A 22,795-nucleotide genomic window follows, 5' to 3' on the forward strand; every position below is an offset into this window, starting at 1 on the left:
ACCTAGTTCTGTAGGGTAGTCCTCAGGTAGAATACATATTGCTGAAACTATGCATCTGATTTTCCTCTCCCCTGATGTCCAGTGTCTTCACTGGCACCATGGTCAGTGTCAGTATAGGTACATTAGTGTCAAATCCACAGAAGCCACCAGAAATAAACTTTAGTGTTTTCCCAAGTTGTGTTACTACTTTGTTGCATGATTCCTGGTAAAACAACCTAAAAAACCACTTAGACTTTGTATTTGCCTTTAAATGTGGGACTTATTCAAACTCGGGGAAACAAAGCTGGAATTCAGATTAAGCCAGCAATCAAGCACTAAATTACTGGGCAATATACTTCTTTATCTTATGTTAATCAGCAGCTTTGACTCATAAATCATATGTAAAACAACAGTGGAGTCTCAAGAGAGTGTGGGTGAAAAACCGGAGCTTCCGGGCATGTCCAGAGGATAAGCAGTGGGAATGATACTGTTGATGAGGTTGCTCTTTCGGAGCACCCTGGGACTTGTGACAAATCCAAATTAAGGATGCTGCTTCTCCAGGATTTCTCCATTTTCCTGTGTTTGCATGCCAAGGATTTGTTTTCAGGGTACCCAAATATGAAATGGGTGTGAAGACAAGAGAACACTGCTCCAGTGTTGGTATAAGATGCTGCCAGGGAAAGGGGCAGGCCCAGCCCAGAGCAGCTCCTTCCCTTGCCATAGGCATTGTGTTCCAAGTCAGCCTCGTGAATCCTGAATGACAGGAACTGGGTGGGACTGTGTCGTACTCTCTACCTCAAAACCTTCCTGTTTGCACAGTCACAGCTGCCCCCCCCTCAGCAGAAGATCATTTTGGTGAAGAGCTAAGTCAAACTTTCAAACTGAAGGAGCCTAAATAGAGCACGTGCCACACATAGACCTCAAAGATCTTGTCAATCAAGGTCAGTACCACTCTTTACTTCATAGATGGGAGAACAGGTGAAACAAAGCTACAGAAAATGGAAATTATTTCCCTGAGATCACGTGGCAGTTTTGATCAGGGAACTAGGGCGTGAATCTCGTGTGCCCAGACCTCCTTTCCTAGGTACTGTGTGACTTTGACAGTTATTGTAGGGGAGCCGGTTGTCTCCCATCATTTCTGGTGTCTCTCCTCCTCCTCACCGCACCTCCTAATACTAAGCAAGGTCTTACTGTGCCTAAAAATAGGAAGGAAAGTACAACTTGGGAATACCATCTCACAGCAACTGTGTGTAGCTCTCTATGTGTCCAGTTAGGAACTAAAATGTGAACTGCATGTTTGAATTATGACGTGTGTTGTGTTGATGAGGTCTTTTAATTTTCTGACTATTTCCATGTAAACCACCTCTACCAGGCAAGTTCCTAATAGACTTATTGGAGCCTCTGGCACTCTCACTCTACAAAGAAATTGTTAATGGGAAAGTGAATACCTTTACTTCCCTGTTCTCCTCCATGATGCCTAACAGAATTTGTTGAAACAGTCACTTTCTTTTCCTCCATCATCTTGATATACTTGTCACTTCTGTTTAAATTCTAAATAGTGTGCTAACAAAGCCACAAGCTTCCAGTGAATGATTCCTGTTTGTTTGGAGTTCCTACTAGAGGACAAAGAAATGACTCCAGAGGGTTGTTACAGCTGTTCTTGATTGCTGAGCCATACTGGAATGAGTGTTGGTCTTCTCTCCACCAGATAGGAGTGACCTGAAGATGAAACCCTCTGCCACCTACGAACTGTTAGTGGACAGTGTTGTGCCATGGGACTTCACTGGCAGTTTTGTTCCTTGTGAGTTGCTGCTTATTGGAGAAGGATACCTACCCTGTGCTTGTGAGCTCTAAGAATCAGTTTGTGATTGCCGTTTCACAGTATGGAAGGGCCTGATGGTGGTTGTTTCCCATGAGGGAATCTGGAAGGACTCCAAGGTTTCCCAGTTCCTCAGAAATGCTGTGGAGTTGCTCAAGCCTTCCACTGAGGCCCTGGTTGGGGTCCATCCTCATTTTGATTCACTCTTCCAGCTGCTGTTCAGGGCTGGTGCCAAAGTGCAGGCTGGGGCAGAGCTCAGCCCCTCCCTGGCGGTGTACTCTATGGGTGCCTATGACAGCGTGCAGGCAAAAGACCTGGTTGGTTTTGTAAAGCAGGGTGGGGGGCTGCTCATTGGCAGTCAAGCCTGGCACTGGGCTAGTCAACATGGCAAGAAGATGCTGTTTGAATTCCCTGGGAACCAGGTGACTAGTGTGGCTGGCACGTGCTTCACAGGAAACACTGTGGAGAAATGCATCTTCAAAGTCACCAAGAAAATTCTCAAGATTCTATTAACTGTCCCATGAGTATCTGATTTGCTCTTTATTTAAACAACAGATGAGTTATGCAGGTGGGGTGTTTATAGGAGATTCTTGAGGTGAGAGATGAGGATGATGGTGAATGCTGGTTCTTTAATAGCCATGATGGGCTGCAACTGTTGTCTTCCAATTTAAGGGGCACCTTTCTGCTGTTTGCAGTTGGAAAGAATGGGGTCTTTGACTGCTTCAAGAGCAGCTGGGCCAGGCCTGGGGAATTCGTTCAAGGGGAAGGAAATGAGGGGAGCCATCTTTCAGAGCAGGCTGCCTGACCAAGCATGCCCAAATGTAACATACAGCAACATGGGAACAGGAGGAGGAACTCCTCTCCCTCTCCGCACATGCGTGTATGTTCAGGGCAACTTTACCACATTTTGAAACCAGATTGGAGATGGAGCACCAGGCCAGCCCTCTGGGCCAGGCTCTGGCTGGCAGCGGCGGAACCTGTTTAGCCTGTTAACTTCCAGAAATTTGCCTTTTGCAAGTGAAACCCTGGGGCTGACTAAGAGCTAAGGGAGGGGAGGCTGGGTGCCACCTCCCATCTCAGCTTCTGACACAGGCTGTGGGAAGGAAATATCCATGCTCCCAGTTTGGGATTCCAGCTTGGCCCTCTGGGTCCTGGAGCAGCAGGTATAAAACTCAGGGCTGTTGTGACTCATATTGCACAGCTGACCAGGCAGTGAAGTCCTGGGCATTGCTCTGCCACCTTCCTCTACCTCCCCTTGCCAGTGGGTGTGCCTTGTACCACTTTCTGCTGAGTTACACAATGTGCAGCAGGTTATCTGAGAAGCATGAGTGCTACTGCACTTCCTCTGTGTGGCAGCTTCATTTCACTGCAGTGAAAGCTGAGCCACTTACAGTAAAATTCCCGGCAAGTCTTTCCTTCACAGCCACTTCCTTGTGGATATATAATACTAAATTTCTAATATTTTCAAACAAATATTTGTATTTGATACTTTCTAGATGCTCAGTTTGTTTTCCAATAAAGGTAATAGAAAGCTCTGCTGTTGAATTCAGCAAAGTGCTTAAGACACAGCTAACAAATTAAAATACTTAATAAAACTTGCTGATTGATTCTTGTTCCCACCTGCAATGCACAGGTGTGTTCCCACCACCTTATTCACAGTGGGTGGAAGAAGTCTCCAGCAGAGAAAAACTTCATAGCAGTTAACAAGATTTTAAATGGTAACTAAGGGTGAATTACACCTTGTTTAGGGTGCTTTTGTGGTGGTTTTGATTGGATCCAGAGCCACAGAGAAATTTGGATACAACATTTCCATACAACACAACAGCTTTGTGCATCTGCACCTTCCTGTTTGCCTTTGCTTAACCCACAGAGAATCAAATTGCAGTCTGAGGCAGGTACTGTGCCATATGCCTGAGCACATACTCTGTGTGACAAAGGGTCTCAATAAAGTAATAACCAAAGGAGAGCTGCTAATTTAATTCCTGTCCTATGGGTGTGCAGAAGGGCAGCATCATTTATTCTTATTGAGTTGGCTGCAATGACCACTTAACAACAGATACTTTACAGGTGTTGGGGGAAAACTGTGTTTGGCAGAACCAGGAGAAAGTGTAAACAAAGCAAATGAGAGTAATTCAACGTGTCTTTCTCCACAGTGACATATAGGAGTTATATGGAAATAGCAGAGATAAGAGGGCCTTGCACGGTATAATCTCTTTATATTGTGGAGACCATCTAGTGGTAATGTGAGGACTATGGGAGGAGACACTGAGAAATATTTTGGGCCTGCCTAGCTGATAGTGACTAGAATGCAATAAATGGAGAAAGTTCTGTTATAGGAGATGTGCCAGTTCCCACATCGTTTACAGTTTATAAAGTATGAATGGTCTTCTGATTTTTGAGTTTCTGCAATGTATTTAGATTTTCAAGCCATACTTCAAAGTCAGAGGTCTAGAAACTTCTTTTTGATGTCATCTTTTTGTCCTTTTGTTTTAAATGAGTGCTGAGATTCTTACAGATTTGCTTGGCTGCAAAAGCTGAGGCTTTAAAAGGAGAAAAATGAGGTACTGATGGATTTTTTTTTTTTTTGTAATTAAAGAACTGACAACATGATGTACTACGATGAGGGAGGAAGAAGAGGCAAGGATGGACAAGGTGGCCTTTTGTGCAAAGGATTCTGGGATGGGGGCTAACCTGGACCTCTCTTGGTTCTTCAGGCACCAGGCCAACCTTAGCCTTGATGCTGAGTTTCTCCTGCATGGTGTGCCAGAGCTGGATTTGGTGACAGGGGGCAACCCTCCATCTTGCTGGTGCATGGTGTACTCTCCTTCCTGCTCCGCCTGGACAGCTCACACCACTGCCTCTTAGCTGCAGCATGCTATGGCCAAGGCTGTTTTGTGGTGGCAACCCATGAGAACCAGCTGTTCTCCCCAAAACTGGCCAGATTCCTGCACAATGCTATCTGTTGGCTGGATGCCGGGAGGAAGGGGCTGGTGAGTGTGGATGCCAGCCTGAAGAAACTGTGAAGCCTCCTCTCTCAGGAAGAGGTGAAGTCGCAGATGTCACAGCTGGCAGGCGACATCAGCATGTACTGCTGCTCTTCTTACAGCAACAGAGAGACAGAGAGAGTTCACACTTCCATGGCAGAGGGAGGCAGCCTATTGATTGGAGGCCAGGCCTGGTACTAGTCTTCCCAGAACCATGGCAAAGCTACTGTGGCAAAATATCCTGGCAACAAAATCCTGAACCACTTTGGACTGAGCATTCTGGGGCAGAGCATCCAGGCAGCCAAGCACCTGCCAGTGGTATCTGGGAAGCACTACCACTTTGGCAAGGCGCTCACTCTTTTCAACAGGCATGTAGAGAAGCATGAGGAGCTCAAGGCCCCCTTGAAGCACTGGCTGCAAAAGCTAGTGCAGGACTGCACTGCCTTTCTGCACATCCCAGCCCATGACTGCCCTGCATGTGCCTTGCTCCACTGCATCCTGACCAAGGTGCTTCAGAGAAGTGGGATCCCACACGTCAGCAGGAACTGCCCTGTGAAGGGCAACTCCAAAGAGGCAGTCCTTCTCTGCATGGCAACCGAGATGTCTCTCACCAAGACAGACAGTGCAGCCCTAGTGCAGAAATCTGCTGCTGGGATCTGTGCCCTCCTTGTCACTGTGGAAATTGATGGCATAAATCCAGGTGAGGATTCATCTCCCTTCTTCTTGAGGCACGCTGTTGCTGGGATCAGTGGGGTGCCCATCGTCAGTATGCACATGTCTGTGTATGTCTGAACATGGGCACAGATGTCCAATTCACTGTGGACTTTTGAAGAGCCTGACCTCTGTGTAATGGCAGACAGGCTTCTTTTGTGATCAGTCCTGATTTCAGTGCACTGAAACACCCCATGAAAGTCCTGCTTACTCGATGTGGGTGCACAAACACTTGGAGAATAACCACCTGACAGAGGAGCCTCAGCGTACCTGCACAGCACAATGGCTTTGGCAAGAAAGCTTCTTTGAGAAACCCTGTGCTCTACACTGTAGATTGTTGTCTATGGGCCTGTCCTGGGTTTGAGTGAGTGGTGGGTTTTTTTGGTAACAGGGCAGGGGGCTATAGGGGTGACCCCCTGTGAGAAGCTTCTCGAAGCTCCCCCAGCTCCAAGTCAGCTCCACTTCTGTTTGGGAAATTGAGCCAATCGGCTGCGCCTCTGCGATAACGTATTTAAGAAGGGACGTGGTGACGGGCAGTGGGACTGGTGAGGAGGAGTTGGGGCAGCTGCGTGAACACCAAGGTCAGTGGAGGAACGGAGGAAGAAAGGAGGGGGGAGGTGTGCCGGAGCAGAGACCCCCCTGTATCCTGTGGGGAGACAGCAGAGCGGTCCCCCCTGCCACCCATGGAGAGCTACAGTGGAGCAGACACTGATTTATGGCCTGTGTTTTTTCTCGCCCGACTGATCAAGGTGCTGTGCCCAAAGAAGGCCGGGGTCTTGTGGGAAAAGGCAGCCCCGCTGCTGTAATTCAGCGCTGGGAGGATTGTAGCATGCGGGGGAGTCCCACGCCGGAGCAGCTCGGGAAGGGCTGCAGCCCATGGGAGAGAATCCAGTTGGAGAAAGTTGGTGTCCCACACCAGAGCATTGTAAGGAAATGCTGCAGCCTGTGGGAGGGACTCACATCGGAGAAAGTTTGTGGAGGACTGTCTTCTGTGAGAGGGGGACTACGATGGAGCAGGGGGAACAAGTTCCAGAAGCTCCCCCCACCGAAGATGGAAGAAGTGGCAGCACTGACTGCACCCCCCATTCCCTGCCCCTGCGCCACTGGGGGAGGAGGTAGAGATATCGGGAGCAGAGCTGAGCCTGGGAAGAAGGGAGGGGTGGGGGGAAGGTGTTCTCAGGATGTGGCAATGCTTCTCACTGTCCTACTCTGTTATGTGTTGTTAGTGCCTGTAATAAATGTATATTTGTATATTTTTTATTTCTTCCCCTAACGAGTCTACCTTTTTCCCCAGATCATAATGGGTGATTTTCCCCTCCCAGTCCTATCTTGAACCCCAAGGCTGGCTCATCTGTCCCTTCTCATTGACGGAGAAGAAGGGGGAGTGAGTGGCTGCGTGGTGTTTGGCTGCCAACCAGGCTCAAACCACGACAGGGCCATCCCATGAAGAGGTATAAATTAGAAACAAACGGTTTATTTTTTATCTAGATAATTTCAGCTTGAGTGTCAATAACTTGTGTCATCACAGTTAATGGGGTGAAGGTATGGCTTAGGGGGTGAAAAGAAAGACTTGGAAGCATGGTGGAATCTTCTTGAGCTGACACTACCCCTGGAGCCAAGGTATTTGGTAATTACACCCTGAATGATTTGTCTAAGCTTAGGCCTTGTATCTGTACAACATTGCCGAGATTCTTGCTCATAGCTGATATGTTTAAACTGTAGGTTAAATTCCACTAGTAAGGTATTATCCCCTGAACAGATTAATCTTGATTTTTTTTTTTATTAGAATATGATTGAGAGGAGTTGTTTCCAGACTGTTCTGCTGAGAAAAAGGAGGCAGTTGTGGAGCAGCAATAGCTGAGTGCAGAGGATATACAGAGAGAAAGGTTGTGGAATAACTGCTCACTGATTTTAACACTAATGAGTCAGGACAAAAGGGGAAAATTTTTAGGGTTGGCTGAATTTAATGCATTGAATCGAACACAGTATTTGTTTGACCATAAATATTCAGTATTTGTGTCATTTCACGTAAACAAATGTTGTGGTTTGAGCCTGTTCTGCAGCCAAACACCACGCAGCCACTCACTCCCCCTTCTCCTCCGGCAATGAGAAGGGACAGATGAGACAGGCTTGGGGTTTGAGATAGGACCGGGAGGGGAAAATCACCCTTTTTTGTCATGAGCAAAAGGCAGACTTGTTAGGGGAAGAAATAAAACCCAGACATTTATTACAGGCACTAACAACACTTAACAGAGTAGTACAGTGAGAAGCATTGCCACATCTTGAGAACACCTTCCCCCCACCCCTCCCTTCTTCCCGGGCTCAGCTCTGCTCCCGATATCTCTACCTCCTCCCCCAGCGGCTCAGGGGCAGGGAATGGGGGGTGCAGTCAGTGCTGCTGCTTTCTTCCATCTTCAGTGGGGGGAGCTTCTGGAATTTGTTCCCCCTGCTCCATTGTGATCCCCCTCTCACAGCAGACAGTCCTCCACAAACTTTCTTCGACGTGAGTCCCTTCCACAGGCTGCAGCGTTTCCTTACACTGCTGTGGCGTGGGACACCAAATTTCTCCAACTGGATTCCCTCCCACGGCTGCAGCCCTTCCCGAGCTGCTCCGGCGTGGGACACCACCGCATGCTGCAATCCTCCCAGCACTGAATTACAGCAGCGGGGCTGCCTTTTCCCACAAGACCCCGGCCTTCTTCGGGCACAGCACCTTGATCAACCAGGCGAAACAAAACACAGGCCATAAATCAGTGTCTGCTCCACCGTAGATCTCCATGAGTGGCAGGGGGGGTCGCCCTGCCGTCTCCCCACAGGATACAGGGGGGTCTCTGCTCCGGCACACCTCCCCCTCCTTTCTTCCTCCGTTCCTCCACTGACCTTGGTGTTCATGCAGCTGCCCCAACTCCTCCTCACCAGTCCCACTGCTCCTCACCACGTCCCTTCTTAAATACGTTATCGCAGAGGCGCAGCTGATGGGCTCAGTTTTGGTGCAGAGGTGGAGCTGACTTGGAGCTGGGGGAGCTTCGAGAAGCTTCTCACAGGGGGTCACCCCTATAGCCCCCTCCTCTGCTACCAAAAAACCCCATCACTCACTCAAACCCTGAAAACAAAAACCAAAGAAATGCTAGCAAACTCTTAATGTTATTTAAAAACTGCCTTTGATGAAAATTCAGTAAAACTGAGATGAATTGGTGAAACATTGTGATATGATTGAATTTGCATTTTTCCTCAAATTAGATTTTGCTTGACAAAACTGCTCTTGTTTGTTACAGGACAGGAAAGGTTTTAAGTTAGATGGTTTAGGCAGTCCATCTATTTTTAGGACTTTTGCTGTTTGTATTGAAATATGCTTAAGGAAACTGCATGTCAGAACTTGGGAGTGGATTTTGCCTGATCAGTAGAGTAGAATGGATCAGTTTGGCACTGGGTATTGCAAGTGTTTACAGAGATCTAGGAAGAGGAGACTTGTATTTCCATGGGTGGACTGTCTAGAAACATGCTGAATTACAGTGGTATGGTGGGTTACCCATCTTGCAGTTACATCTAGCACAGGACTGCCCTTTTTAGGTTTTCTCATGACTTCTGTCAGCTAGAAATGGGAATACCTGTGAGCCCCAGCTTGTGATGGACCAGTCAATAATGAAAAATGCGATGTCACTGTTAGTCTGTTATTTAAGAAATGTTTTATGTCTATTACAACTTCAGCCACAGTATGTACTTCTTAGAGTGTTAAGGTGAGAGGATCTGAGTGCAGGAGGTGTTGGGCTTTTGGTTACTTTTTTTTTTTTTTTTCTTATTTTTCAAATAAACTAGTAAACACATTTAAGCTTGGCGTTTCCAGAAGTTCAGATTTGGGTGGGCTTGGTTGCTAATGGTGTGATGATCTTGTTCATGCTGCTACCCTATTGCTTTAAAACTGTATTTCTGATATGTCAGTGAAAACGTGAGACAGTTCTGTGAGTGTAGAGCAAGGGAAACGAAAAGGGTGGAGGATTCTTCTGTTGCAGCTTGAAATCTCTGGAATCCCTAACATCAGGCCAAAGCAGTGCTTGACTGTTTAGGGCTGTGTTCTCTAACCTTTTAGGTCAGACAGCCTGGAGGAGTACAGGACTCTACCTCCCTGAAGGGCACACAGCAGTTACAATATTCCCTTGCCTGGTGTTCAGTGCTGGTCTGAAGGTAAGCTGTCTCTAGTTTGGTTTCTGTTTACACCGATGTATTTGTCAGGTGAGCACTCAAAAATAGCATGGAAAATGGTTTTCACCTTACTGGTTTTGCTGCCTTTTCAGTCCTTTCCTACTGCTGCCACCCTGTGGCACTTTCAATGCATTGTCATAATTTTTCATCTTGTTTCTCATTCTGTTCTGTTGTATACCTCCTATTTCTGTGTGCTGGTGGGATAATTGAGTGTGGCTGCTGCGTGAAGGCAGCTGTATTTGTTTTGTAATCGTGCAAAGAGAAGTGATCAAGGTGAGTTTCAGGCTCAAGATAAGTACTTGGGCCCTTTTAGACACCAAACTTAGTTCTGTGTCTCCAGCTCTCTCGTAAGGTACTTTCAGAGTGCTATCACTATTACTCTTGTAGATGTATCCCCATCAGATATAAATTAGTTACTTGGGCTCCTGTTCTCTGTAAAGCAGATAAATGCTTACCTGTTTGGATATTTTTTGCAATAAGCTCTCTGCAGATGAAATGCAAAGCTAACTCAGGTGTTTCTGTCTGATCCTGCAGCCACATGCTGTTTTACTGTATGAGGACCAAGGAAGAGGCACAATAAAAGAAGCCAGCAGTGATCACATCTCTCCAACTCACATGTAACGGGATGTGACTTTGATGCTGGACAAAGGTCAAGGAATGATCAATGCAAGTACAGTGCAGTGAAAAAAGTCACTGCAGTACCCTGAACTGCTGGTGAAAGATATAGTTGAGCCAGTACTAATGAGAATATGGCTGTAAGACTGTCTGAGACAGGGGTAACACTGAGCTTCACCAGGTTTTTTCACTGTATTTACTGCTTCTGGTCACCACTGGCTCTGGGGTGGCCTCATTTACACTGCAATACCAGCAAGGAGCATCCTGGGAACAGTGCTCATCACAGTGTAAGGGGTAGTCAGAGCTCCTTTCTTCAAGCTTGGTACGTTTGTTTACCTTGGAGCCTTTCTTCTTAGTGCTGCTCACAGATGCTGCTATCCCTGTGACTGAAAGCAAAGACGGTCCCCTCCTTAGGAATGTCTTAGAAATGGCTGGGTTTAGGAATACCCAGATTTAGTTTCCTTGTTTTTTTGTCCTCTGGGATTCTGCATAAATCAGTCTGTGCTTGCTACATGTCAGGAGGTAGGTGAGGATCTATCACCAAATGGGCAGGGTTTGTTCAAACTAACATTGCTTGGAGGTTGGAGTTGTCATTTCCAAAGAAAACTGTTGTGTTGGAGAGAGGCAGGCTAACCTCTGCCATGACATAGCTTGCCTTGCCCTCTGCCTGCTTTACTGTGCCCCCATATGGCCATCTCCAGTCCTTACAGTAAATTGTTGCTGAATTTCTTGTGTTTGTCACTTTCTCTTCTCTTCCTGTATGCAATTTTTTCTCGCTCTTCTGTCAAACTAAACAAAACCAGGGTTGTTATATGAAACAGCAAATCTTTGCTGGAGAAGAAATGAGAACGTCAAGAGACACTGGAGAAACTCAATGCTTCTTGTCCTCAGATGGAAAACAGGGATATGTTCTTGCTATGCTACTACTCTGGTATATGCCAGTCCTTTTCTGTCTGTTTTCCATCCATTAAATAGCCTGAGGAGACTTCTCAAACACAGGATGAGGATTAACTAGTTAACAGCCACCACCCCCAGTCATGCAACTACCACATACTGTTTTCCAAGATAATTTCATGACTGTGGTCTCTTTCTCCAACTTGTCCTCTGAGAGCATGCTAAAAAGTCAGATCTGTGCTTAACCAATTTTCTGTTGTTGATGTAGGGGAGACCTGTGAAAGCCAGTGGAAGGCCTGTATTTGGCACTACCCTGCTCCCTGGACAGAACTGGCTGTTGAGAATCTCATACTGGCGGTGCCGTCTGAAAGCATCTGCCACATGGAGAACCCACAGCTGCTGACCCTGTGGAACAAGATCATGGTGGCAATAAGCGAATTGACAGCCATACCAACAAAATTTCCAAGGCCAGAGAGGATTGTAACAGATGTTCAGATCTCACTGGGGAGGTACTTTGCCATATGGCCTTCTTAAGGGCCAGGAGACAGGTGGCCTCTAGCAGCAATGTCTGTTCTTTCAAGATTATTTTGCTAAAACCAGACTGGGAACATATGTAGAGGTGTTACATGGCTGTGACCCCTGCAAAACTGAGAGTGTCAGGATGGAAACATGGTAATACAGGGTTTAAAAAAATGTACTGACCCTTTCAGATGCCTCCCTGCTCTCAAAACTGGTGTTGTCTCACTCAGCTATTCTTCCTGGGAGTGTGTCCTGGGTTTGAGTGAGTGGTGGGGTTTTTTGGTGGCAGGGGAGGGGGCTATAGGGGTGACCCCCTGTGAGAAGCTTCTTGAAGTTCCTCCAGCTCCAAGTCAGCTCCACCTCTGCACCAAAACTGAGCCCATCAGCTGTGCCTCTGCGATAACGTATTTAAGAAGGGACGTGGTGAGGAGCAGTGGGACTGGTGAGGAGGAGTTGGGGCAGCTGCGTGAACACCAAGGTCAGTGGAGGAACGGAGGAAGAAAGGAGGGGGAGGTGTGCCAGAGCAGAGACCCCCCTGTATCCTCTGGTGAGATGGCAGGGTGGCCCCCCCTGCCACCCATGGAGATCTACAGTGGAGCAGACATTGATTTATGGCCTGTGTTTTGTTTTGCCTGGTTGATCAAGGTGCTGTGCCCGAAGAAGGCCGGGGTCTTGTGGGAAAAGGTAGCCCCGCTGTTGTAGTTTAGCGCTGGGAGGATTGCAGCATGCGGGGGTGTCCCACGCCGGAGCAGCTCGGGAAGGGCTGCAGCCGTGGGAGGGAATCCAGTTGGAGAAATTTGGTGTCCCACACCGGAGCATTGTGGGGAATGCTGCGGCCCGTGGGAGGGACTCACATTGGAGAAAGTTTGTGGAGGACTGTCTGCTGTGAGAGGGGGACCACGCTGGAGAAGCGGGAACAAGTTCCAGAAGCTCCCCCCACCGAAGATGGAAGAAAGCAGCAGCACTGACTGCACCCCCCATTCCCTGCCCCTGCGCCGCTGGGGGAGGAGGTAGAGATATCGGGAGCAGAGCTGAGCCCGGGAAGAAGGGAGGGGTGGGGGGAAGGTGTTCTCAAGATGTGGCAATGCTTCTCACTGTCCTACTCTGTTATGTGTTGTTAGTGCCTGTAATAAATGTCTGGGTTTTTATTTCTTCCCCTAACGAGTCTACCTTTTGCTCGTGACCATAATGGGTGTTTTTCCCCTCCCAGTCCTATCTCGAATCCCAAGGCTGGCTCATCTGTCCCTTCTCATTGCCGGAGGAGAAGGGGGAGTGAGTGGCTGCGTGGTGTTTGGCTGCCGACCAGGCTCAAACCACGACAGTGCGTTAAGAGGCAGAGCTGCTGTCTGCACTGGCTTTGACTCTCATTCTCCTTCCTGAATGCACTGCGGAGTCAGTACAGTGGGGAGACAGTGACCTGATTTCTCCTTTTTCCCTGCCTCAGTCACAAGACTGTTCTCATACATTCAGTAGTAACTGTTAAACCTGTGTATGCCTACCTGCTGGAGAGAGGCTCCACAAAGGTTATTGTGGGCAAAGCTTAGCCTGAAAAGATGTGCGCCTGAGATGATAACAATGGAGAAGTAGAACCAGCATCACTGTCAAAACTCATGAATGTGTAGTTTTGCAGCTGATGCTCTCCCACCCCAGCTTTTCCAGTTGTGAGCTGAGTGCATTTGATTTAGAGTCAAATTAAATGGTAAATGTGGAACTTTGCAATACAAGTTTTGTTCAGTTGTTTTTCAAAATAGACTGGTTAAATTCATCATCCCACAATGAGACAAGGCCTTGGCATGAACCCTGATGTCCTAACCCTTTGCTAAGTCACATGGAAAGAATTTGTTGCACATCTTGGGGGTGTTAGGTTCTGCTATCCTGAGCAAATACCAGTTAAAAAGATCATAGTCTGCAGACTTAAAATTCCCTTCTATTTTGGGGGGACTAAATGGTTTCACTCAAATTTCTGGACCTGATCTTTTTGGATGCCAGTGGCTGCTAAATTCATGCATCCCTCTCATTAAAAAAAAGGGAGGTCAAGATGTTAAATAGTTCCTGCAGGAAGGGGATTGCCATTCATCTTCTCTAACTTTGGGTAGTCTACAAGCTTAGTGTTCAGTCAAAGCCAATTGTGTAGGCTTCCTATGTAGTGAGCGTAATGGGCTGCTTATCCTCTACCACAATAGGTGTTTGAATTCAGGGATGTGACTGTTGTATTAAGTTTTGGGAATCTTCAAGAAGAAGGACAAATTAGAGATGAAGACAGCAAGAAGACATGAGTAAAATCCCTTGCAGTGCAAGATTCTTGCCTAGCATGGTGCTGGGAAGTTCTTTATAGAATAGCTATCCTGTGAAGTTAAGAACAGTCTTAAGCATGACAAACTTTGCAGCCTTTTGGCATGATAAACTGTGACTTCCATGTGTTTCAGCCACACTGCTGGCTACTGGAGTATAGCCCTGCAGTATCCACACCCTACATAGGAAGACTCAAGCTCTGCCAGGGTGCCGAATCACATTATTGCATGGTTGGGTTGGTGTCAACTGTGCTCAGTTTGTGAGGTGTGTTCTGGGCAATGGTCAGACTTTTTCTCATCCTAAATCTGAACCTCAATTCAACCGTGAGTGTATGCTTATGTATAAAAAGGGAAAGCAAGCAAACCTGAGCTTAACTGATAGTTCTGTACGACCTCTACACTGCTTATTTGACTGTTTGTTAGAGTGAAACTTGGAGTATTTCCTTAACTCACAAAGGGAAAAAAATGTCATTCATGGTAATAACAGTGTGGTTTGTGAAACAGAGGAAAGGCACTAGAGAAATAAAAAAAAATTTAAAATACAGTCACTTGTGTCTAAGTGACAGCACTGGGGTGAGCACTTATGACATGTTGTTACCTGTCTTTCCTGTAGGCTGGATGCATGCTGGCTACCCCCCATCATGGGCCACCTGGATTCAGTAAAGGACATATTAGATATGAAGCACGTGCAAACTGATGGTCTTTGGGGTCTTGTCCATGAGCTGGGACACAATCAACAGCAGTAAGGATGGGAGTTTCCCCCCTCATGCCACAGAGGCCACCTGCAACCTCCGGTCTGTCTGTGTTCATGAAAAGGTGCTGAGGATTTCTGACATCAGGCCCATCAGGCACTTGAGTCACAGTGTCAGGAGGAAAGGATAAGAGAGTATCTGGAGAAAGGTGCTCAATTAAAGGACCGGGAAGTGTGGACTGCTCTGGAGACATACGTGCAGGTAACTGGGAAAAACAAGTGTATTCTTAGTGCAGTCAGTGAAGCCTGTGTCGGAATGATGTCTGCACCCTGGTGACAGTAGCTGTCATGCCTTGTGAGTGTTTACTAACAATCTGGGTTCATCTTGGGTCCAGAAAGGACCTGAGAGGTGTACAGAGCATCTAATGCTGATGTCTCCTGAAAACCTTCCTTTGCCAGATGGGCTTAGCCACTCGGGGAGAGAGCTTAGTGTGATATACCAATCTGTCTCCCTAGGAAAAAAAACAATAACTGCTTCTTGTTATACAGCATGGGAAAAGAATGATCAAACATGGGCGCATCTCTTTAATCTGCTTCAGATTTCCTATGGGACATTGGTCTAGTTGGCAAAAAAACCCTTTGGCATTGCAAAATGTCTAGAAGTACCAGGCTTCTGGCAATATCCTAGTGAGTTGCATGGCTAAACTCCTCTTGTTGCAGAAACTCCCAAACCAGTTAACAATAAAAAAAAAGCAAAATTTATTTTTATACATGATTAATCAACGTTCCACAAACACACAAACAGCAGGTTCCAATGTCTGTAAGAGGAGAACAAACTATCACCACACAAACGTCTAAGGTTTAACAACAACCCGAAACACCAACCAGGGGTTTAACGACAACCCAAACCCCTCAATCACTCACCTAGTAAAAGGTGAGGGCTCTCAACCTCGAGGAACATCTCAGGGCAGCGTCCCAACCCATAGGAACCCCGAGAAGTCTCTGTGGGCAGCGTCCCAACCCAAGGGGAGAGCCCTTCCCTGCAGCACGCTGCTCCGGGCGGGACGAGCTCCAAATGGATCCCCCAGGGTCTCCATCGATACCCCCCCCCCCCCGGGAATCCATTGATACCCTCCCCCCGGGTCTCCATCGATACCCTCCCCCCGGGACTCCATTGATACCCTCCCCCCGGGACTCCATCGATACCCTCCCCCCGGGACTCCATTGATACCCTCCCCCAGGGTCTCCATTGATACCCAGGCCGAATCTGACCTGTGGTCAATACCAGCCCCAATTGGCCAAAGACCCCAACTGCTGTAAAGCCCTGAGAGCAAGGGCACAGGGAAGCTCCAACAGCCAAGGAGCCACAATTACAGTGGGTGGGTGCACCTGCCACAGGTGTGAGGAAGGAACAAGAGGCAGCTGCTCCTAAGAGAAGGTGGGCTTGGAGCCAAGAGTGACGGCATCACTGGCAATGCCCTCGAGGACTGGGCACAGCCCCATGGGGTCTGAATGCTGCAGGCAGAGCAGGGTGCTGGTAACAGAGTCCTTCAATGGTCCCAGACAAGGCAAGTGATGAGCCAGGTCCCAGGTCCATCCAAGGAGTCCAATCAGGAGCAAAAGGAGAGAGAGTCAGAAGCAGGACAGGAGACAAGCGATAATGTATGCCTGCAGGACCCATCCTGGAGAAAAGCTACCTACAACAAATTTCTGAGACCCATCCAGGAGGCAGGGCCAGAGGCAGGCCTAGAGATGGGCACACCAGCAACATCTGAAAGCCCAGGGCTGAGCCAAAATGGAGTCCCCAGGCCCATGGGCAAGGGCAGTGGGTGGAGACCCCAGGTGAGATTTGATGCACTCAGGACCCTGACATTAAGCTGAAACTGTCAGCAGAAAACCATATGTAGTGGCTGTTTTGACAAGATGGTCTCATCTCCCAGGAAAATGGTTTTAGATCAGATAGTCACTTCAATGAAATTAAAGGAAGCAAATATTAAATGGCTAGAGTTTCCATTCACTCCAGCCTGGGGTAGATATGAAGTAGCACCCTATTTCTTCTCCCCATGGGTCATATCTCTAGGTCTCTGTCTTGTCCCTTTTCTGATACTGGAAGGCACCCAGCACATTGCTAGGTTAGCTTATGTAAGAAGGTGGTACCTGGTGAAGGATTGGATTTAAAAAAGTTCTGTTAACCCAGCTTTGCCCTGAGGGTTAGTTTCCCTGTCTGGATAGGTAGAGATATGTGGAACCTGCTATACCAATGTCGCCCCACAGGAGATACACTGGTCATGAATGGCTGCAGTTTTCTGTCCTAATGGTCAGGTAGATGTGTGGAGAGGTGATGAGACTGCACTGCTTATGCCAGAAGACATGCCCCTAAACGGACATCCTTGTAAAGGCACGGGTCTATCTAATTCTTCAGCACTCCATACATAATGTTCTGGAGGGGGTTTGGTCTTCTCTGTTACACAGTAAATGTATTGTTGATATTGCTAGAGGCAAGCCACAGGCCTTGTACTAATTTAACAGCTCAAGACTCACCAATAACTGTCTCAAGTGGCCACAGGTCTCTTTTACATATAACTTCAGAAATATATAAGTGTGTTGTGGCTTGAGCCTGGTCGGCAGCCAAACACCATGCAGCTGCTCACTCTTCCCTTCTTCCCAGTGATGAGAAGGGACAAATGAGCCAGCCTTGGGGTTCAAGATAGGACCGGGAGGGGAAAATCACCCATTATGGTCTGGGGCAAAAGGCAGACTCATTAGGGGAAGAAAAAAAGAACACTAACAACAACACTTAAAGGAGTAGGACAGTGAGAAGCATTACCACACCCTGAGAACACCTTCCTCCCACCCCTCCCTTCTTCCCGGGCTCAGCTCTGCTCCCGATATCTCTACCTCCTCCCCCAGTGGCGCAGGGGCAGGGAATGGGGAGTGCAGTCAGTGCTGCCGCTTTCTTCCATCTTCAGTGGGGGGAGCTTCTGGAACTTGTTCCCCCTGCTCCATCGTGGTCCCCCTCTCACAGCAGACAGTCCTCCACAAACTTTCTCCAACATGAGTCCCTTCCACGGGCCACAGCATTTCCTTACAATGCTCTGGTGTGGGACACCAAATTTCTCCAACTGGATTCCCTCCCACGGCTGCAGCCCTTCCCGAGCTGCTCCGGCGTGGGACTCCCCCACATGCTGCAATCCTCCCAGCGCTGAATTACAGCAGCGGGGCTACCTTTTACCATGAGACCCCGGCCTTCTTCGGGCACAGCACCTTGATCAACCAGGCGAAACGAAACACAGGCCATAAATCAGTGTCTGCTCCACTGTAGATCTCCATGGGTGGCAGGGGGGGGGCCGCCCTGCCGTCTCCCCACAGGATACAGGGGGGTCTCTGCTCCGGCACACCTCCCCCCTCCTTTCTTCCTCCGTTCCCCCACTGACCTTGGTGTTCACGCAGCTGCAGCAACTCCTCCTCACCAGTCCCACTGCCCGTCACCACGTCCCTTCTTAAATACGTTATCGCAGAGGGACAGCTGATGGGCTCAGTTTTGGTGCAGAGGTGGAGCTGACTTGGAGCTGGAGGGGCTTCAAGAAGCTTCTCACAGGGGGTCACCCCTATAGCCCCCTCCTCTGCCACCAAAAAACCCCACCACTCACTCAAACCCAGGACAAAGTGTCAGTAAAGAGTCCAGAGAGCTGTCTCCTGTAGCTTAACACTGATTCTGAATATTTATCACATGTGATAGAAGTCTAACATTACTAAGTAGTCATCATGTAACTGACCTATGGGCCTGTAACAAACAAGTTGTTTAAGAAATATAAAAATAACTCCAAGAGGACCTAAGATCAAGCAAGAACATCTCCCCGCTCCTTTCCTCCATTGAATTCCTCCTAGCAAAGAATTTAGGCTATTGATGGCTCACTGCAAACCATCTCACCTACGAAAAGACTAGCATGACTGAACATCAGGACCCAGCACTGGAGAGCCTATGTATACCAGTTTTAACTGTATCATTATTGTGATTTAGCAATAATTTAATAATTTGTATTATATATGTTAATATCATTTTAATTGGATTAGTATTTTTGTTGTATTGTAATTACCCTGTTGAGGCACTAATGAGACTATTGATAAAGAAATATTTCCTAATGTCAAATCTGAACCTCCCCTGATGCAGCTTTGAACCATTCCCCTGGATCCTTTTATTGGGTCCCAGGGACAAGAGCTCAGCACATCCATCTCCACTTCCCCTCCTCAGGGAGCTGCAGAGAGCAATGAGGTCGACACAGCCTCCTTTTCTCCAAAGTAGACAAGCCCAGAGTCCTCATCCACTCCTCACAGGAGATGCCTTGCAGCCCTTCCAATAGCTCTGTTGCCCTCCTCTGGATGCATTCAAGGTCCTTCACATCATTCTTGTGGGGCCCAGAACTGCACCCAGCACTCAAGGTGGGGCTGCACCAGTGTTGAATACAGCGGGATTGTCACCTCTTTTGCTGGGCTGGCCATGCTGTGTTTGCTGCACCCCGGGATGGGGTTTGCCCTCTTGGCTGCCAGGGCCCACTCCTGACCCCCACTGAGCCTGCTGCTGCCCAGCACCCCCAGAGCCCTCTCTGCAGGGCTGCTCTCCAGCCACTCCTCTCCCAGTTTATACTTGTGCCCAGCATTACACCGTCCCAGGTGCAGAATCTGGCATCTGTTCTTGTTAAATTTCATCCCATTAATCATTGCCAAATCCCTCAGTCTATCCAGATCCCTCTGCAAGGCCTCTTATCCCTCCAGAGAGCCAACAGCACCTCCCAGTTTAGTATCATCAGCGAACTTGCTAATGGTGCAATTCAACTCCTGCATCGAGATCATTGATAAAAATGTTGAATGGAACTGGTCCTTGAATAGAGCCCTGAGGAACAGCGCTGGTGACAGGTTGCCTGTTAAATATAGTGACCTCTGCCCTGAGGCAGTTCTTCACCCAGCACACCCTGTACCTTTTCATCTCACAGTTGGACAGCTTGTTCAGAAGGATGCTATGAGGGACAGTATTGAAAGCCTTACTAAAATCCAGAAAAAACTACATCCACCACCTTCCCTTCATCCACTAGGTGGGTGATCTTAGACTATTAGAGTAAAGGAATTTTCTTTTCTTGCCACATGTCCCTGAAAGTGATGATAGTTCTTCAGGGAATTGCTCACAAATAAGATGGGAATTTGAAGCTCTATGTTGGACCTTATCCTGCTACATAAGGAAAAATATACTGCAGCTTTATCTCTGTCTCAGAGCTATGTTCAGACAAGGATAATAGACCATGTCATGATAACAAGACTCAGCTCTGGCCATGCTCAGGAGGCAGCTCTGCTGAGGCAGTAAGCCATTGTCTTCACAGTAATTTTTCAGGTGTCCTACACTGCCAGTATATTTGGAACATGTTGATGGAAATCTGAATCGTGTAATAGTTGAAGTTGCAAGGGACTGCTGAATGTCAGTTGCTCCAGTGTCTACCCAAAGCAGGGCCACCTAGAGCAGGTTATTCAGGGCTTTGCCTGGTCAAGTACTGAATGTCTCCAAGGACAGAGATTCCATAACCTCTCTTGGCACCTATTCAGTGTTTAAACCATTATGATGGAAAAATTATCCTTATATTTAAGGATGAAGAAATAAACAGAAAACGGAAGCTGAAGTTTGGACTGAAGCCTGGGGTAAAGAGACAAGCAAGAGAGCAGATGATAGTGCAACTTTGCAAACAACTACCACAGTTTTGACATTTTACTACCTGGTTTCCGTTTGCTCTATGACTGGAGGTCAGCACCTTAAGGCTGAATGAGTAGAAGAAGGTGTGTCAGAGCCCCTAGACTTCCTGAAAGCAAAATCAATTGCACTAATTGAAGCCATTGCTGAGAATGTTTTGAGGGGCATATCTGCCTTTGCACTGAAAAGGATTAGGAAGTGTTTACTTGATCTCTTATGGATTCTATGTCCTGAGGACAGTAACTTCTTCTTGTGAAGGATAGAGCCACCTTCTGTGGATGGTAACATACTACAGAAAAACAGGCCCACTACAGAAAAACCTGACATGAGTCACAAGCACACAGCACCGGAATTCAATTTTTCCATGCTTAAAGAAAGCCGGTGATCCCTGTAATTTTAACAATTCTGCCACTTCAGTGATATCTGTTGCATTAACTTCCAAGTCTCTTTTGATAAAGATTAATATATTTGTCTTGATGACTTCTTGAAACAGAGAGTGTTAATAGGAAGTCATGACTGTGTCACTACTAACAAGGCAAAGATAAGTACAGATTTCAGCATTTATAAATCAACCTAGATAACAAGGATTTCTTTTGGATTTCCAGACACGAATTGGATGTGAAAAAAAGATTAGAAAGGAGTGACTGAATTCAAGATAGAAGATGGCAGTGTCCCCTCCCACCTGCTCATCCATGGTGAACTAGCATTTCTCTTTGTTATGAATGACTCCCACCAAGCATTCCTTGCCACTGCACACTATGGCAGGGAGTGTGCTGTGGTACTCGCTCATGAAAACTTTCTCCAAGCATCAGCAACAAAAACCTTCAGCCACAATTCCAGTGGTTGGCTTGATGTTGGGAAGGGAGGACAAGTTGGTATTGCTGGTGATTTGCAGGACTTTTTCACTCTCCTAAGGCAGGAGAAGATCCCTTGCAGGCTAGCAGATCTTAAGGAAAACCTGAGTGTGTACTGTTGCAAAGCCTACAGTGATGGTGAGGTGAAGAAGATTCATGAGTTTGTTTCAAGGTGCAGTGGTCTCCTGGTTGGAGGACAGGTGCAGTCCTGGGTTGCAGGGAATGCTAATGAGAATGCCATTGCTTGGTTCCCTGGGAATAAAATACTGCAAAAGTTTGGAGTTGGTATCTTAGGAGATAGCATCGTCAGCCAGTCTTACATTCTGATGAGGTCTTCTCACAGTACCACTTTTGCAAGGCATTCTCCCAATTTTGGTGAAACTTCAAGAAAAAAAAGATCTAAAGCCACCATATTCCTCCTGGCTCAAGAAATTAGCACAGGACTCAGCAGTGTTCCTGAGGATTCCAACTCAGACCTGCCTGGCTATCTGCTCTGTTCAGGAGGAGATGGCTGAGCTAATGCTTTCCCAGGGGGTTCCTGATATCAGTGCTGACAGCGCAGTCAAAGTCAGCTCTGAGGAGATAGTTTTAATCAACAGAGCTTCAGAGCTCAGTGACAGCTTCCCTGATGTACAAAACCAAATATATGCTACTGTCCTGGTTTTGACTGGGATATAGTTACTTTTCTTTCTGGTAGCTGGTACAGTGTTGTATTTGGGATTTAGTATGAGAATAATGTTGATAACACACAGATGTTTTTAGTTGTTGCTAAGTAGTGTTTATAAGTCAAGGATTTTTCAGCTTCTCATGACCTTCCAGCAAGAAGGCTGGAGGGGCACAAGAACTTGGGAGAGGACACAGCCAGGACAGCTGACCCAGACTGGCCAAAGGAATATTCCATACCATATGATGTCATGTCCAGTATATAAACTGGGGGAGTTGACCGGGTGGGGCGGATTGCTGCTTGGGGACTGGCTAAGCATCCGTCAGCAGGTGGTGAGCAATTGCATTCTGCACCACTTGTCTTTCTTGGGTTTTATTTCACTCTGGTTTTTTTATCTTCCTTTTCATTACTACTACTATTATTATTATTATTATATTTTATTTTTTATTTCAATTATTAAACTGTTTTTACCTCAACCCATGAGTTTTAGTTTTCAGTTCTCCTCCCCGTCCCACCAGGGTGAGTGGGGGGAGCAGTGAGCGACTGTCTGCATGGTGCTTAGTTGCTGGCTGGCGTTAAACCATGACAAAATCTTCCAGAAATGGCTACATTCCCAACTGTAACTGTTCAAATTGATGGAAGAAATGCAAGTAGGGGATATTTTTCTATTTCCTTCCTCAGCACCACCCAAACTGTGAAATGGAATCAGGCTGACCAGAGTACTCTATAAATACAACAGTCTCAATCTCTCCGCTTCCTTCCTGCCCCAACTTTGCACTGGGATTGCATGCTCCCTATATAATCAGAAATACCTTGGTCCTATGATGGATGCTGGCATAA

General features: G+C 47.2%; 1 pseudogene; it reads left to right on the forward strand.

Moving 5' to 3' along the window:
- Positions 1–1,704: 1,704 nt before the first annotated feature.
- LOC104358257 overlaps positions 1,705–22,795 on the forward strand; it is a 29,586-nt pseudogene continuing 8,495 nt past the window's right edge.

Source organism: Tyto alba, unplaced genomic scaffold (assembly GCF_018691265.1).
Source record: "Tyto alba isolate M040663 unplaced genomic scaffold, T.alba_DEE_v4.0 Super-Scaffold_21, whole genome shotgun sequence".
Lineage (NCBI taxonomy): Eukaryota > Metazoa > Chordata > Aves > Strigiformes > Tytonidae > Tyto > Tyto alba.